We start from the raw sequence: 12,379 nt of genomic DNA, 5'->3' as shown, positions 1-12,379 counted from the left end.
ACCATTTTAAAATCCGCTGAAAGTACATCTTGACGCACACAGAATATCCCAGAAATAGATTTCTATTTTTTTAATTAATTTTTTCAGAAGGGGAGAGGGGCAGAGGGAGAGGGAGAGAAAGAATCTGAGCCAGACTCCCCACTGAGCGTGGAGCCTGATGCGGGGTCAATCTCATGACCCTGAGAGCGTGACCTGAGCTGAAATCAAGAGTCAGACGCTTAACCCATTAGGCCACCCAGGTACCCCCTGAAAATAGATTTCTAAAAGCTGGCACCTTCTTTTGTGACTTTTGATACGTTCTGCCATGTCACTCTGCAAAACCTACTGGCCAGGGTATGAATCAGCCTCAGATCACTTGTCTCCCTGTATCTTTTCAACGTCAAGCACGATCCTGGGGAAAATCTGTCCGGCAAAGCAGGGGATATCATTGATGCTTTAGCCCATCTTTCCCCTCGTTGTCATCGTCATTTTTGTCACTGTCTGAATGCTGACACCATCCTGGCTCTGGCATCTTCCTGCCTGTAGACTCTAGAATCATCCTCATGCCATTAAAAAAAATAAACGTCTTTAAGTAGACTCTATGCCCAACAGGGGACTCAAACTCACAACCCTGAGATCAAGAGCCGCACGCTCCACTGACTGATCCACCCAGACGCCCCTCGCGCCATTTAAAATGTTGTTTTATAATGTTTGTTCTATCTAATAGGATATGTTCCTCCTCCTTTTTTCTTATTTTCAAAATGTGTTCTGCCGGGTAAGCAGCAAAAATATTTTGCAGGTTCAAAAACAGACATTTCACTAGAATTTTGGAATGACATTAAATATATACATGTGTGAAGAATTGACATTTTCACAATCTCACTGCCTTCCCTTCCCATTGTTTGAGTTGATTTTTTTATGTCCCTCAGCGAGGTTCACGTTAAACAGTTTCTGAAAGTCCTCTCACGGGCCAGGAGTCTAGAGTGACTCACACACTTTTTAATGGTTCAGATTTGATGCCCAGATACATTATTAAAGTGAGCTTTGCAAGAGTGAAATAAAGCAGCCCACAGTTTCAGCCTCCCCTCTACGGGGAGGCGTCAGGCGGCCACGCCGGAGGCTGCGGTTTCTGCCACTGGCCCCCAGAAGGGGACCTCCTCCCATCCCCGCTATAGACCCTTCCCTCACATCATTAGGAGAACTTAGTTGCTTAAGGTCAGAGAATGGACCTATAGGGGTGAACTCAGATTCAAGGTCATTTATAACCCACAACACCTGATTTACAGAACACCGTGTGTTCCTAAAAAGGAGCTAACCAGAAAAGGGCGTGCATTTCTTCAAAATTAAAATATTTAGATTCCAACGGCCTCCACTGACAGTTAAAAAAAAAAAAAACACCCAAAACTAAACAAATTTACAGAGTAAAGAGTGTTGGAAAAATCAGGCATGCTTTCATTAATTTCTTAAATTATGCAGGAAAACATGCAGCCTATGGAACCATGGTTTCTAGAGCTAATGAAGCAAAAGTGCAAAAAAAAATTTTTTTTAACAGCCTTTTGCTCCCTCAAGTCCTTGTTACAGGCAGCCTGGAGCCGGGCTGCCGCTCTTAGAAAGAGCAGACACCCACAGATGCATGCACCGCCATGGGGGCCGGGAGGCACCACATCTGAGAACACCCCACGTGGGGCTCTGGGAGCCAGGCCACAATTTCCTGAACTTTAGACACGTTCAAACCCCCTTATTTTCTCTCTGTTTGGAGGGAAGGGCTGGGAGCCCACTGATGGCTTCTGGTACCAGGGCTGGGGATTGTTCCGTGCTCCTTTTTGAAGCTGAAAGAAGGTTGGAACTCAGTCTCCACTCAGCACCGAGGAAGGCCTCCGCTTTTAATATTGCATTAAGAAGCAATCATTATCCTCTCGCCCATAAACTGCAGCTGACATCAGTATGTGGTCCAGAGCTTTTAGAACTATTCAGGGGAACAGTTCTCACCGACATCTCGCTGGAGAGAGCGGGCCTTCCAATTACACAGGAAAAGTGCAGCAAAATGAGGAACATCTCCCTAATTAGCCTGGCCTCACCGGTGCCTCATTCAGGTGCGGATGTGAAATTTTTTAAAAAGAAGGTGGGGGGCTCAGAACTGAATCCCAAGTCGCTGGCTCTCCAGGGTTGCTCTTTCAGACTCCGGGGGATGGTCTGATCACCCAGGTACTAAGGTCCCGGAGGGACCTCTTAGGGCAGCACTCACGCCCAATGAGCGCAGCCCACACTTGGTGGGAAAGGCAACCACGGAGATCCCTCAGCACCATTCGGCCCAGGTCAGTCCTCCTGGGAAGGAAGGGTAGTGACCAAGGCCTCCGCAGCAGGGAGCTTAGGGCCTGTGGCGTCCTTAACATGGAAGCACCCAACTTAGCGCCTGGAAAAGATCTTCCTTCCCAGAGCTCCGGCATTTATAGGGGTTCTGAGCAACTACCCATTTGCAGGATGAACGGCACTTTCAAGAGAGAACGGCAGTTTGGGTTGAGAGCAAGTTCATGGCTACAAATTCTGGCAAGGCGGGAAGTCATAAATCAGTAAACAGCACCCGGCCGGTGCCGTGATGGGCCACTCGTTGGGTTTGTGGGCCTGACGACCGGGAGAGGCCGGATGCGGAGGTATCTGTCAATCCCTAATTAGAATACATTAACCATCTTCCTGACACTCCAGTGAACTGTCGGCTCCACGCTGGAGCCGCAGCTTTGTTCGGAGCAGGTTAATTGATATTCTGATGCCTTCCCTCGCCATACCCCCGTGGCTTGGTTCTGTTTCATCACACATCAAAAAGGCCGTATGCTCAGGGGCACTCCGTGCACCCGTGCAAAGCTGGAGGTCTGCACAGCTGCGAGGGGTACGGGATCACAGGAGGGACAAGCACCGAGCAGATGTCACGGATGAAAAAAGGGAAAGAACGCAGCCAGCCAGCCGAGGGAACTTGGCGAGGCCCAGCAGAGCGCGGCCCGACGCGGAGCGGACTGTCCTGCTCCGTGTGAACACTGGCCTCTTCTGCCCTCCTGACTATTATTAAAGCGCAATTAGCAACTTCACGCCCGAAAACTCTTGCCCTCTGGGTACTCTGCTCCTCTGATGCGTGGCCCCCGGTCTCCTCCCCTCACCTCTGAAGACCAGAGTGGGCTGCTTCCCCTGGGAGGCCCCGTTGCTGGCTCCCAGCTCCAGCAGCAGACGCGGCAGGCTCCACGGCAGACGTTTCCGGGAGCCGACTGCGGGTTCCTCACGGTCCGGAGGGGCCGTCTGAGGCTGAAGATTTGGACATAACAAATCGGATTCACTCAGCTCAAGTCCGAACAAGGGGAAGCATCACGAGACGCCCCGTAGACCTGCCAGCCACCCCTCTTCTTTCTAACGAAGTACTCGGTGATTTCCCAACATAGGCGGGAAGGGAAAAAGAGACATAGGACCAGCAGGAAGAAATGCGCCGAAAAGGTCGCGTTTAGCCAACGGCTGTGTTGCGAAGGCAGTGAGAACAAGGAGACGATTTTGACAAATACGCAGAAGTTGACATCAGGTCGCCCCACTGTCCCTTCCTTCGGTTTATGCAAAACCGCGGCCACCTTCGCCTTATCCTCTGAGGATGGTTTAACCCAGCTCCTCTGAAGGATGACCGGTAAGAATTTTTATTTCAAAGGTGAACTTCGCAAACAACAGGCAACACCTGCTGGTGTTCCCGACCACACTCGGGTTCACCAATGGAGCAGAACGGGTCATTCCCTAACGTGCCCTGCGTGGGACTCCGCACCAACGAGGCACGCCCTGGGCTCGGCCCGACCTTCTGAACACAGCCTACCAGCCGTGCACCTGCTCAGGAAAGGCTGAACGCGTGACTCCTCAAGAACCAGCATTGCCGAGTCCCGCTCTCGAGCGTCAGTGACACAAACGTAGCACTCCATGCACACACGCAGATGCGGGACAATCCGTACTCCCCGGCCTGTAGGTTAAAAGCCCAGGGAGCTCCAGGGTGTTAAAATTCGGTACAGCATAGATGTGCATGTTCCCAAAGAGCTAAAAAATACATATATATTTTTTCAGGTCAAATTCACATTAAATGTCGCTGGTGCCCCCGGAGCTGCTTTGCAGGGGAAAGCCCAGTTTGAAGACCACCCGGTTCTGTCCCCAAATGGACCGGTCCCACCCCATCTCTAAGGCAGGGATGACACCAAGGTAGTCCGCTGCAGACGTAACGCACTTTCTGGGCTCACGTCTCCTTCTCAGCTTCAGACACAGGGGCTCTGGTTGGAAATGAAGGACACGGATAATCCAACCGCATCCCGTTAATGGAGCTGCTCCTCTCCAACATTTCACAGCGTGTCTATGCCCCTCCTCTTCAGAACTGAGACTTGCCCTCTGGGTGTCAGATTATCTGCTGCTGAAAAGCAGGGCTTTGGAATCAGTCCGTCCCACCGCCAGTCAGGTGACTTCTGACCAGTCACCTCAAGCCCCTCTCCCCACAATGGGCCTTGTCCTCCTTATCTGCAAAGTGGGGTGATGCTCTCAGTCTAGGCCACAGCTGTTGGGATAATTCAATAGGACCCGAAGCAAACACCCACAACACTAGCATAGTGTGTCGCAACAAAGAAGGGGCTGGTCTTATCATTATAGACTTGAGAAAGCGGAACTAGGTTTTTTCTCCACTTACTTGCAAGAAGGAAGTTAAGTTAGTACAACTTTTTTTTAAAGACTTTTTTAAAAGATTTCATTTATTTATTTATTTGAGGGAGTCGGAGAGAGTGCGAACGCGCACCAGAGCTCGAGTGCAGACCCCGCACGGAGCATGGAGCCTGATGTGGGGCTCGATCTCACGACCCGGAGCTCATGACCTAAGCCGGAACCAAGAGTCAGCTGCTCAACTGACAGCCACCAGGCGTCCCTTTTTAAAGATTTATGGTTAGGTAATCTTCACACCCAACATGGAGCTTGAACCCAAGACCCGGAGATCAAGAGTTGTACGCTCCACTGGCCAAACCGGCTGTGCAGCCCAAGTTTGGAGAACCTACTATAAAGGGTTCATGCAAGAAGGGGATCTCTTGGAAAGAGTAATATGGCCTCCTAGAAAGGAACAGGAAAGCTTTCCAAGTACAGAGGACTTGGAGAGAACATGTTTGGATTAGAACGAGCTGAGTCTGGTGAGTGGCCTTGGCTACAGCGGACGCGCGCCAGAGTGCTCGGGACCACGTGCCACTGCCCGGCCCAGGGCCCCCACCATGGGCAGTTTGCTTCTCTGGAAATGGGAAGAGCTGCACAGGCCAGAGGTCGGGTTCCAGCACATGGGTAAACGGTCATCATGTCGTTACAGTGGGATTAATCCGTTCATTTGCTCACTCCCCCATCGATTCATTAATTCGTTGGAGTGTTTGTCCAAGACCCCATGCAGGACACTGTGCTTCCGTACTGAACAGGTCCCAGTGTTGGCCCTTGGGGGGCGAGACCTCACCTGCGGCCCCAAGTCCGTCTTAACTCACTTCCTCTCCCAGCTGACCTCTCGACTTGTACAAGGCATCGAATGTCCTCTGTGAATCAAGAGGCATGGGCCAGGTGACTCTGAGTCGGGGAACGGTTAAGATTTATGGTCTAACAGAGACATTTTTAACAGCAACTAGCACATTATTAATAGTCATGCAGGAAAAACTGACATCAACAGGACTGGCCTGCCTCTGACGGTCTTCGGACATCATGACATAATTTACTCCCAGCCATGCAGCTGGCTTCTCCTGCGTGATTCCGCCCACTCCCTGCCATCGGGAAGAGAAGGGAGTCACCCCACATGGCAGCAGGGGCAGCTGCTGGGCGGGGGGGTGGGGGGTACAAGGAACCTAAGTCTGCTCAGCAGTTAGAACCACCCCTCCCCGGGGCATGCCCAGGTGGCCCACATGGGTGGAGCGAGGCATCCGAGATCCGGAACCAAAGCTGGCAGAGCCCCCCCTCATTCTCAGAGGCTGCGGTGTCGTCCCCACGCACAGACCCCAAGTGGTTCCTCAGATCATACGCCTGCCTCTCCGTGCCCATCCGCTGAGCCCGGCATGGCCCCAGACCAAGGCAGCCAGTCCTTGTTCCCGCCTCCCCACAAGCTGGAGTGCTCCCCTCGACCTAGGACCCCCACACGGCCCATCTGGGGGCCGGGCAGGAAGCGCACTGGCCACGGATGGGGCTGTGGCCAGGTCCGAATCTCGGCTCTGACCCCGCCGCTCTGTCGTCTCAACGAGCCCGCCCCAGGTCTCAGCGCCCTCGTCCGCACAGTGGGTGCCTGAGACCACCCACGAGAACATCGCCGAAACGACTGCAAGAGGTCACAGACAGCAAGTGTGACGGTCAAGTACCCGGCTCCAAGGCAGCGCTTCACGCACACCCGCTCCTTCCTCCCCCCAGCAGCAATCGGGGCGGCGGGGGCCGCATTTCCACAAGACTTAGAAAGGCTGAATCCACAGAGGGGTGACTTTATGAAGTTGTGAGTCCAGGTCCCACGAGGTGGGCAGGGCCCTGAGTGACACAGGGACAAGGAGGCCCTGGCCCTCCGGTTCCCCCTTCCCACCCCCACAGTGTGCTGGCCCCTCTGTCCTTCAGTCTCCCTGGAGAAAGCACCTTCCCGCTCTTACTCCCTCTCTCCCAGTCCAGGCGGCCTTCTCCCTCAGCTCACTTTCCCAGGCATTCACTCCAGACACGCCGGGAGGCCGGGATCACTGTTCAGGTCTTCCTAAATTCGTCTCAATCTCAGGCCTCGATCTTCTGCTTCCAGAGGCTAGACCCCCTTCTGCTGCTCCAGGAAAAGCCCAACCTAACCAACTGTTGCAAAGAAAACGTGAGAGCAACGATCCTGCCTTCAGAGAACGAGAATTCACCAGTCTCGACACAAGCAAATGCCACCAAGTCTCAGTAAAGGAAAGGCACACCCAGAAATGGACACCTGGGCTCGTGTCCTGACCGACACCCTGACGCACAGTTAATGGCAAAGGCAGTCTATCAGTCTGCTAATGATGAAAGTCGGGGTAGTGACTATGTTACAGAATACAGCTAAGAACAACCCGTGTGACTCTCCACATGTCTTTCAAATCCTACTGACTGACGGTACTAAGCCAGACGGGGACCCCGGGACCCCCTACCTCCCAGCTGTGAGGGGCTGTGACTACTTCCCGTCTGCGAGGCAGGCAGAGCTGGGAGCGCCCACCCTTGCTGGCAGGTGGGGTTAGATGCGACGAGGCACGGGAAGGGCTCGCCTCCCGTCTGGCAGACGCAGGTGCTGGAGAAGTGGGGATGCCCGGTGTGCGTCCCCGCCTCTGGCCTACACCACACTGCCCGTCGTGGCCAGCTCACCGAGGAACCAAGGAGTGAAGAGCTTAGGAAGGAGGGCACAAGGAGCGGCCAGCCTCTGCTCTGCCCCTCCGGCTGGCGTTTCCGGCTCTCGGGAGGCAGATGTCTGCTCCACGTCCAGGCGACGCGCTGGTGGCTCCCCATCCTGCCCTGTTTCCAACATCACCACGGCCCTCTCTCTGCGGGTCGTCCAAGTTACGGCTGCTCAGACATCAGACCCGGGGCTGCATCCCGTCACCTGCTTTCCCTGGTGCCCACAGTGAAATGGATGGTCACGTGCGCCTGCCGCCTGCAACCCCCGGGGGCCGCTGCTCCGCGTGCACACAGCTGGGCCCCGCATCACACCCACCAGCCAACCACGGCCTCGGGCGAGGGGTCAGAAACACCCCCCGAGGAGGGACCCCTGAGACTCACCGGCTACCCCCGACCCCGAGCCCTGCCTCGCTGACGCCTGCCTTAAGTTTTCGGAGCAGAGGCCAGACCGCCCTTGGCCGTGCTGCCATCCCAACGGCGTCGGGGCTGGAGGCGCGCGCAGTCCAGGCCTCCGCAGAGCCGTTGATCAATAAAACCGCGCTCCTCAGAGGATGCGCGTGACATCGTAAACCCGTGAGTGTCAAAACACGGCAAGGAAACCCTGCGATCCTCCCATCAGATGACGAAAGGCGGGTGATGGATGGCAGCCTGATGGCGGGAGGAGAAATCAAGCAAACGGGGGGCGGTTCTGCGGCCGGACTCGGGCTCCTCTACCTGCCGTCGCTCCCGCTGTAAATACTGACTCGCGTTCTGGGCAGGAAAGGGAAAATCTGTGCCTGGAAAGGGAGAAAGAAAAGGGCTCTGAAGCCTACCAGGTAAATCTGAAACTTCAGGGTCCACGGTCCGAAGTGCGCCACCTCCTGCCTGCCTCTCCCGCGACGTAACTGGGAGCCTCCAGGACATTGAGATGAAAGACAGAGGTCCCCGAGCGCCCCCGCCGCAGACCTTCCCCCGACTGGGGACTCAGGGAGTGAGGTCAGCACTGGGCACCAAAGTCTGGCGTCCAACGACGACACTCCTTCTTCAGCCCAAGGAGGGAGATGATGTGAGGCCGAATGTTCTGAACATGACGGGCTTCTGGAATGGGTCCTCGCGCACAGTAGGTGCCCATAAGTCTGAGTTGTTGACGCCTTCGTGGGACAGCTGTGTGGCCCGTCACAAAATGCCTCACACACTGGCACAGTGTCTGGAACATACCACGCGCTCCTGAGAGCCGGCTAACCATTATTCGTGTCTTCATCCCGATGGGCTGATTGCGCTCTCTGCTCACAGTGCTCAGCCTTTGTTTTCACTCTTCCTGACCTCCACCATGCCAAGACCACAGGCCTGGTGAGTCATGGGGCAAGGTGATCTTTCTGGAGCTCGCTGAAGCTGAGGCCTGTTTACACCCCATGTGGCCAACCACACGTCCTGGCGGACTGGTGCCGGTTTCCACTCCAATGTGTGGTGGGAGCATTAGGGAGACCTGACCGACTGCTGGGGACCGGGCAGAGCTGGCTAGAACGGGTGACCTGGGTGCGGACGGGATGCAGTCCTGCAGGCTCCCCTTGGGCGCAGCAGGGACAGACACAAGGATGCTGACGTCTAGTGTCCATTAGAGCACAGTGTTGCCTTGGCACGGTTTGGGAAGCAGAAAGACCACGTGGGGGCACAGAACGCAGCTCAGGAGGGCACCGGCCTGCTGAGCCCACAGGGCCGGTTCCTGCCCCACTCATGAAGGAGATGCCTGCCGACAGCCCGGAGCAGCCCTCTCAGGGCACAAGCTCTGTGTGCTTGGCCACTCGGCCTCGTGCTCTGCACCTTTTGAGCTAGTCCTCCCCTCCCGAGCGGTAGAACGCCGTCCACAGTGGAAGCTCACAGAATCAAAGAAAAACCAAGGCGCGTGGATAGAAGCAGAAATGGACTCCCGCTGGTTTTTAAAATTCATTGATTTCTTTTCCTCCGGCCCAACATTTAAAAGGCTGCTAATTCTCATCCATGCGGTGGTGGGGACGTTCCAGAACTCACCCAAATAATGACGCTGACGGCGTGCTGGGCGGCAGGTCCGCGCCGCCCCCAAAAGCACACAGGACTCAGTGCACTGGAGTGGGAAGGAGCAGTCTCTCCACCCCCATACGTGACCTGTTATCACCCGCCCCCTTGCACGGGAAAAGCATCTTCACCCTGCCTGAGTGGACCTCAGAGCCAGGCGCGGTGCTGAGCACTTGCTGTAGGATCTCATCAAACAGGGAGAGCAAGGCAGCCCTGTGGACCCCGGAGCGCACGCCTCCGCCTGCGATCACAGGGATCTCCACAAGGAGACGTGCCAAGGCCTGGGGGGGCTCTCCCCACCGGGTCCCTGCTGTTTCTTCCAAGCTGCTGCCCAGGCGCCCAGACATTCCCGGGACAGCTCTGGCCAGCAGAGGCAAACACAAGCCATCTGCGGAGCCCATAAATCATGCCCCTGGTGCTCAGGGGCCTCTGGCTTTTCCTGGATGATAAACTCCCACCGTCTGACAAGCCATGGTAATTGGGTATGAGGCTTTCCTTCGCCACCACACAGCTGGGGGCCAAAGGCAACCATACATCAAAACATTCCTTTTCTCCTCTTAGCCTGGTACTTTCTCGCCCATGACCTTCCAACTTAGTCTGGTTCTGGGGACACAAACGTGCCTTTGTCAAAGGGCCTGGCATGACATCTCAGAGACCCCGGCGGAAGCTGGGCCCCCCAGAATTCAGTGCGGCAGGGGCTACTGTGCCCTGCTATCCTGGCCACTGGTTCTCTGACTTTAGCTAAGTCCCTTCTTCCATCCGGGCCTCAGTTTCTCCTTCTGTAAAAGGTTTTAGGTAGGATGACTTCTAAATCAATGTTTTTAGAAAAGCTGATATTCCTCCACAAGGCACTGTTGCTTCTACAATAAGCCTTCATTTAACATTTTAAAGCCAGCATCCTGGTGGCTGACCCTCGTTCTAGTTCATGAAAGAGAAGACGAGGGAGGGCGCAGGTAGTCTAGGCACAGGGCGTCTTGATCAAATTGGAAGATGGTTCTCAAACCTTGAACCCGGGAGTTTCAGGGCCACAGGGCTACTCTTGGGGCACAGCAGTTGAATCTGTCAAACTGTAGGGAACCGAGGCCAAAGGGGACCTTGAAAGCACTGATAATGGAAAACAATTTTGGGATGTGATGAGGAAAGTCACTAAACAGGTCTCCCCACGAGCTACATAAAACCGTACCAGGACAACCGTCAAAATATTTTCCCCGGAGAAGCCTTGGGACAAACACGTTCCGGTTGTTGAAACCGTCATTAGCTGTTGGGACTCAACCGCACGGTCACAATGTATTTTAAGCACTTTCCCCTCCTTGGGCCAACAGCGAGTGAGGATAGGATTGCATTGCCCTGGTGGTACAGACCGGGGAATCAGCCAAACTGCATTCTCTCACTCATGAACATCATAAATGTTTCCCGAGCTTGGCATCTGCACCAGGCACCACGTGAGGCGCTGGGGCTCTGCACTGATGGGGACAGACGGGGTCCCTGTCCCCACACCGTGCCTGTGCGGGTCTGCAGGAGCAGGAGAGCAAGAGGAGGCTGTGAAGGCCTGTAATAGGGCACCAGGCTCCCTGGGGCTCGGCGAGCTTGGGGGGTCTGAGGAAATAACTCTACGTGGAGACTAAGGAATGAGCAGCCGCTGCCCCGCTGCGGGGTGGGGGGCTCAGGCAGTGAGAAGAGCATGTGTGAACCAGGTTTCTATTGCTGTGTAACAAACACACAGTCTTGGTGGCTTAACTAGCACGTTCATCATCTCAGTTTCTGTGGAGGGGGACCCAGAGTGCTGCTCAGTTGGGTTCTCTGCTGGGGTCTCGGAGGGCAGCAATCCGGGAAACAGCTGGGCTGTGTTCTCATTCAGAGGCTTGACCGAGGAGGAATCTGCTTCTCAGCTCATTCAGGCTGGGGCAGAACTCCCTCCTGTGCTCCGGTTTCCCACTGGCTAGAGGCTGCCCACATGAGCCTCTCCGACATGGAGGCTTACTTGTCATGCCAGTAAGGAGACCCTCTCTCCACTCCACTCAAAGTCTTAGATCATGGAACATCATCGCAGGAATGACCCGTCCTCACCTCTGTCCTCTTCTGTGGGTCCTGCTGCCACTCAAAGGGAGAAGGTTACATGAGGTGTGGACTCCAGGGCAGGGAAACCACTGGGAGTCCCTCCCCCCAGTGTGCGGGTGAAGCTGGCGGAGGTGTGAAAGGCAGCAGGCAGGAGGGGACAGAGGGACGACACTGGGCAGCCAGGCAGGGTGGGAAACAGCGAAAGTTCTCGGCAGCAGTAGACACCGTAACGTTTGTTTTAAAAAGACAACCACTTCAGTAGGCCTTGAATACGAACATCTCTCCGAGGGGTGTTGCTTTTAAGGCAGTGTCAACATCAGTCGGCTCCAGGAAGGGAGCGCGTGGCTGGGGGGCAGGAGTTGGGGGACTTGGGCTCCTTTTGAATCCTGAACCATACAAAGGTATTGCAGGCAAGAAGTAAACTCGTTCATTTTATGTCGAGCAATCCCCACAGCCGCGGTATGGAGAAGGGGTCAGGAAGCAGGGTAGCTGCAAGGATGGGTTAGGGCCAAAGAAGGAACACGACCTCCGTGATCCAGACCCTGGAGAAGTAAGACTCAGCGTCTCTCCAGTATTAGAGCCTTTTCCTCTCCAATTTCCTGAGCCTACCGCCTCGTTTCTTAGCTTCCCTCTGCCCTTAGAGACGCGGCCTGAAGAGCTCTCGGATGTCAAGGCCTTGGCTGTTCCTAAAAGAAAGGCCATGGAGGGCGCCTGGGTGGCTCAGTGGGTTAAGCCGCTGCCTTCGGCTCAGGTCATGATCTCAGGGTCCTGGGATCGAGTCCCGCATCGGGCTCCCTGCTCAGCAGCGAGCCTGCTTCCCTCCCTCTCTCTCTGCCTGCCTGTGATCTCTCTCTGTCAAATAAATAAATAAAATCTTTAAAAAAAAAAGAAAGGCCATGGGTCCCCAACAGGTACAGCCCACTCC

General features: G+C 55.0%; 1 protein-coding gene across 2 annotated transcripts in view; it reads right to left on the bottom strand.

Annotated features, from left to right (window-relative positions):
- Window positions 1-12,379, bottom strand: part of AK8 (adenylate kinase 8) — a 117,401-nt gene that overhangs the window by 81,708 nt on the left and 23,314 nt on the right. The window lies entirely within an intron of this gene.

The sequence above is a fragment of the Meles meles genome, chromosome 11 (assembly GCF_922984935.1).
Source record: "Meles meles chromosome 11, mMelMel3.1 paternal haplotype, whole genome shotgun sequence".
NCBI classification, from domain to species: domain Eukaryota; kingdom Metazoa; phylum Chordata; class Mammalia; order Carnivora; family Mustelidae; genus Meles; species Meles meles.
The sequence above is the reverse complement of the archived record's forward strand: the minus strand, read 5'-3'. Positions and strand labels throughout refer to the sequence as shown.